The sequence below is a fragment of the Balaenoptera acutorostrata genome, chromosome 3 (assembly GCF_949987535.1).
Source record: "Balaenoptera acutorostrata chromosome 3, mBalAcu1.1, whole genome shotgun sequence".
NCBI classification, from domain to species: domain Eukaryota; kingdom Metazoa; phylum Chordata; class Mammalia; order Artiodactyla; family Balaenopteridae; genus Balaenoptera; species Balaenoptera acutorostrata.
In genome coordinates, this window is record NC_080066.1 from 67,127,498 (window position 1) to 67,133,497 (window position 6,000).

Below are 6,000 nucleotides of genomic sequence, written 5' to 3' on the forward strand. Positions count from 1 at the left end.
CCAGCAAGGAACCAGAACCTGTGGCATCAACGTCAGGCGTGAGTGAAATTGCAGCTTGCCCTCCATCTCCTATTGCTGACGATCCTTCAGCTCTACCATCTCCCACCTCCTCTCCCTCCTCCAGTCAGTAACGCTTCTTGCCTGTTCACTCGATGCCAGCCCCCGTATGCCAGCTGCTGTACTGTACTACTGTACTTTGCAAAGTACTGTACTGTAAGATTGAAAGTGTTTTCTTTATTTTTTGTGTTTGTCTTTTATGTATTATTTGTGTGAAAAGTATTATAAACCTATTACAGTACAGTACTATATAGCCAGTTGTGTTAATGGGGTACCTAGGCTAACTTCGTTGGACTTACAAACAAATTGGACTTAACGAACACGCTCTCAGAAGGGAACTCATTCGTATGCAGGGGACTTACTGTACCACAAACTGATTGGTTCTAAACAGCAGAAATTTATTGTCTCACAGTTTTGATCTAGAAGTCTTGAAATCAAGGTGTTGGTGGGGTTGGTTCCTTCTGAGGGCTATGACGAAGAAGCTGTGCCCTGTGCGCGGGTCCTCTGTGACAGCAACACATGGGCTTCGTCTGAAGAGCTTGGATGTCACAAAAATGAGCCAAGGCCCCTTCTGGATGAGCCTGATTTGACTGGGCTGGAGTGGGAACCAGCACTGGTGCCTGCGCTCTAGAGCCTGCGAGCCACCACTACTGAGCCCGTGCGCCACAACTACTGAGCTCGTGTGCCACAACTACTGAGCCCATGTGCCACAACTACTGAAGCCCGCATGCCTAGAGCCGGTGCTCCACAACAAGAGAAGCCACTGCAATGAGAAACCCGCGCACTGCAACGAAGAGTAGCCCCCGCTCGCTGCGCGCAGCAACGAAGACCCAACGCCTCCAAAAATAAATAAATAAAATAAATAAATTTATTAAAAGAAAAAGATATAAATCAGTTCCCTCACCCCCACCAGAGCCAGCTGTTTGACGTTCACCAGCACACCACCGTCTTCAGGTTTGGCTGCCATCTGAGGTCAGAGTTTTCATCCATGTATCTTCCCTTCCAGGACAGGCTCCACCCTGAGGGCTCCTAGCTCCCACGCTGGAGAGGTGCTCTCTGTACGCTTCACCCCAGGCCTTTGCTCTCCGTCCATCCAAGCGGCTTTCCTGCCTCCATCACCTGCCGCCCACAGCAGCCCAGAGCAGCCCACCCTGGCCAGCCCCTGCTCTCTGGGGCCCTGGAGGGATCACAGAGGCTATAAAAGCAGGTGTCAGCCCCGGAGGACCACAGCTAGCTGGAGAGAAGCCAAGGGCAGAAAGCTAGATGACCACGAAAGACGGGGGTGACAGATGAACAGAAATGAGGGAACCTCAGAGCCCAGGTTGTGCTATGGGTGTGTCAACAACACACACTGTACACATTGGGCTCCGCTGAGGGCAGTGTAGTGTTGGCAGGCGGGTAGCAAGGTGTCAGCTGCCTGTCACCCACGGTCATCTCGCAAGGGGAGGACTGGCCTCCACATTATTTTATGGCCCTAAAGACATTTCTACGTGGATCTGTACTTCTTATCCTCTGGGCCTTTTTAGCATTTCCCTGGATCCCTGGCCAGAAGCCCCTGCTGGACCCTCGGGGACATGGTTGTGAGAGAGACCGAGCAGACAGCCATCCTCCTCGAAGAGCCCTACTCAGATCTCCCCTCTCTCTCTCCCACCACTTTGACCAGCAAGCCTCTCTCCTTGCAAACCCCAGTCCAGGCAGCAGTGGATGAGCTCACCTGGTTGGCTCCAGCCAGCTTCCACTTGGGTGCATTTGAAGCTCTTACACAGGAGAAAATAAGCTTGGTCCAATCTTCAGGGTCAGCATTAATCAATTGGAGTGGGTCCAAGAGCAGTGAACCAGCTACACACCAAAGCCAGGTCACAAGACGGAGGGTGGAGGCCTGGGGACTGGGTATCCTTAGGTCTGGTGAGGTTCTGACCCCAAGAGTGTACTCTGGAAGTTGACAGAGTCACTACGTGGACATGGAATTCATCTTCTATGTGGCAAGGGAGGGCAGACCTTGGCCAGAGCAGGAGTATCCACAAGGCAGACACAACTTATTTTTGCAAGGTGCTCTGGCTTTCAGAGCTGCCCAGACTACTGCTGGTACAAGCCTCTGAAGTTGGCAAAAGCAAGGGTCAGACTGATCAAAGAGAGCCATGTTTTAAAATTACCACTGCCAGGGAATTCCCTGGCAATCCAGTGGTTAAGACTCCACGCTTTCACTGCCAAGGGTGCGGGTTCAATCCCTGATCAGGGAACTAAGATCCTACAAGCCGCGTGGCAAGGCAAATGAAATGAAATGAAATAAAATAAAATTAAATTAAATAAAAGAATAAAATAAAATAAAATAAAATAGAATAAAATAAAATAGAATAAAATAAAATAAAATAACCACTGCCAACACATGGGGCAGAGCCCCCCATACCACACACCACTCTACCTCCACAGGGGCTAAAGGCCCCAGGAAGGAGTCAAAAGGTGGTACTTCCCATGTTTTTACTTCCTCTGATGTTAGAACCTGGCCATGCTTCTTCCTCCCAGCCCTGGATGCAAGATATCTCTGAAGCATGGTCTCAAAAAAGGCTGGCTGAGATGTAAATGACCAATAGCAGTGAGACCCTCTCAGCATCTTGGGCTGGGAAGGGGTGTTAACCTGGACCAATGGCTGAAGCTAAAGAGAAAACTTACAAGGTGTAATGTCAGGCACTGCCAAGCTGGACATGGGAGCTAGAAATTACAGATCTCAGTGCCAGGTCCTGTGCTGGGAGCTGGACTTTGCTAGCTCATTTAATCTTCCTTCTCAGGAGGTCACTAGATATTTCCTGTAAACCTACCTGGTAGCAGAGACGGGCCTGATGTGGAAGTGCAGAGGTGAATCTTTAAAAATATACATTTCTGCCCTCTCCCCTCCACGGAATAGCATTTTACATTATTCAATAGAAAACCACACCTGAGCAGATCTTGCAGACAGATGAAATAGAGAGTAAACTCAGCCCCATCTTGAAGGATCCCTTGGGTTGCAGAAAGATCAAGAGCCTCTGTAGGTAGCATCTCCTCCAGTGTTTGTTTTCAGATCATTAAATACTTAACAGAGGGAGAGACTAAAAGCCAAAGTGTTCCAAGCTACTGCTGATTAAGTATCAATCAGGAATTAAGACAGAGCAAGTCTGAAATTGTAATGATCCTTTTTAAGGACAGGCCATGGCCACTTGATTTTTTTTTTTTTTCTCAATGTGCCTGGCAGGAAGCTAAATGACTAAAGCATGTGGTTAAACATGGGACACCTGGTGCCCTCGCCACTCCGATGGGTATCGCTCTCCTTGGTTTACAGGCAGGAGCCCGGGGCTCTCAGAGGCTGTGCCAGTGCCCTGAAGTCACGCGGCTACTAAGTGTGCCCATGGGGGACCAGGATTTCATCTAGATGGTGAGTGCCGACCCCACCCCCATTATTGCACCTCACAAGTGCAGGCAGAGGGATTTAGGGAGACCAGGTCTGCCACCACACTTGACCTTACTTTCAAATCCCATTCCCTGACGGAGCTGACAGAGCCCTGGGCTCTGGGGCAAAGCCAAGGCAGCTCACACGCACTGCGTGTTGACTGTGTTCTGAGTTTACATTGTTCTGCTGCACGTATCATTCAACTGTCACAACTTCCAATCAAGTAGATACCATTATGAACCCCTTTATTGATGAGAAACTGAGACGGAGGGAGGGTGAGTAATCTGTCCAAGACACCCGGATGGTAAGTGCTGGGCCCTATGTACAAACCCAGCCCGTTTGATTCCAGCATCCCCATGCTTCACATCTGCACCCCCCCATCCCAGCTGCTGGGCTTGCTGCAGACTGGAGCTCCCAGCCCTCTCTTTGGATTCCCAGATATCACTCGGAGGATGAGGAGGCGACTGGGCCCCAGCCCTCTCTAACTGGCTCCAAGAGGACTCAGTGTTCCCTTGTGGTTCTGGAGTCAAAGGGTTAACTTTAACTCGATTCCCCTTTCAAAGGAAATGAAGCAGAGGCCCTGTGGGGCGGGTAGGTCCTATGCCTGAGTCACTTTGGCACTTAATTGCTTATTATTTAATTGCTGTATTGGGGAGCACAAATTGATCGACTGCAAAGTTATTAGCAAATTCCAGTTTTAAGGAAATAATTACTGAATTCTCCCTCCCTGGGTTGAGTAATTCCTTCCAAGATGCTCAATGACATTAAGCATTTTCACCAAGGCCGCTAGCAGCTCTGTAATATGCAAATAAAGTAACTCTGTAATTACCAATAAAATGCTTACTGAAGTGACAAATTTTTACTCAGCAGTGAGTTGGGGAAAAAAAAATGGCGTCATTTGTTTTTTAAGGATCCTTTAAACTTGTTAGTTGGCATTCATTTCCGTGCTGTTTTATGGTCATTTAAAAAGACAGCGGAGTCGACAGGCCTCCCTCAGTGGGAAGAAGGCCCTCCTGGGACTTCTCTCCTCCACCCAGGCTGGCTCTTTATGGAGAGGCATGAACGTTCCACTCTGGGTGCTGGGGGGATCGCAGGCACTCCACAGACTTGCCCTGGGTGTCTTTATAGATGCTGGGAGTCTGGCTTTCGATGGGACTCAGGACTGATCTCCCCAGGTGGATAAATAAAGAGTGACCTCTCAGCCAGGAGCAGCTGCCACATGATCCTTCTGAAGCCCAAGTATGACAGCTGTGTTGTTCCTCTGTCTTTCAAACCCTTCCCTCGCACTCCAAAGATAACACTGTAAAGTCCAGCTGTTTGCCTGGCCCTCCAGGCCTTTCACAATCAATCAGTCAGGGCACTGGGCACAGTGAGGGCTCCAGCTACCTCTTCTCCAGGCTCTTCCATGCCTCCCCATCCATGCAAGCTTGATTGCTCCATCTGTAGAACAGTGTCTTGGTCAGCATGGGCTAGGTTATGCAGCAGTAGCAAGCAAGTCCAAAATCTCAGTGGCTTAAAACAATCCACATTTAGTTTTTACTCATGCTACATGCCATCCTGGGTCAGCTTGAGTGCCCACTGTCCTCACTCAACAAAAAGCAAGTTGAGGAAACCATCACCTTCTCAGATGTTGCTGACCTATCACCAGACAGGAGGGAAAATGAAATGTTCTCCAACCTGGAATGAGGGGTCCCTTCCTCTCACATGGCATTGCTCAGACTGTTCACATGGCCTCACCCTACCACGAGGGGCTCAGGAAGTGAAATTCTTCTTGGTACTCAGAAGGAGGAGAGCCAGAAATGTATGATAACGACACTAATGACTACCACAAAGGTAGATTTAAAACATGGTACAAGAATGATCTCCCTCCTAGGGTTGTTGGGAGAGCTAAGAGTGATCGTGCTTGTAGAGAGCTTAGCACAGTGCCTGGCTCGTGGTCAGTGGTCAGCCGATGTTAACTACTAAATAGGTTGTCAATACATGCTAATTGGAGGGACATTCCAGCAGAACCCTCTGTAGTCTCTTAGAACCAGTTCTCTCTCTGGATCCCTGTAAGTTGTGGTGATCAGAGAAAGCCGTCAAAAAAAAGGCAACAATCAAACCCAGTGTGGGGGATGCTGCAACGTGAAGAGATGACACTCTGAGAGGAGGAGAGGCATGAACAGAGGCAGCGAGGCTGGAAAGTAAGAGGTACATGGAGAAGGCTGAGGTGAACTTCACGGGAGCAGAGTTTTGCAGACATAGTCCCACATTCAACAGGGGCACGTCCTCAAAGAATAAGAAAGGGGGCCTCATTCCAAAGCCTGAGTTAACAGGAACACTTCACAAATCAGAAAAATTCCTTTGATGTGTCCTGCATCTCATTCTTGGCTTGGAAACTGTCCCGGGGGAATGAGGTTGGGGCTAGATTATCAGAAACCTCGATCTGAAACCCAGATCCCAACTGAGAACCTAGGCCTCCTGGCTCCAAGTCCATCGGCCTCTCCACAGCCCCACGCAGTGGCTGACCTGGTTTTTTCTCC

At 49.2% G+C, this 6,000-nt stretch overlaps 1 pseudogene; it reads right to left on the reverse strand.

The window, feature by feature from the left end:
• LOC103014270 (ras-related C3 botulinum toxin substrate 1-like) overlaps window positions 1-1,024 on the reverse strand; it is an 88,170-nt pseudogene extending 87,146 nt beyond the window's left edge.
• Window positions 1,025-6,000: the final 4,976 nt, after the last annotated feature.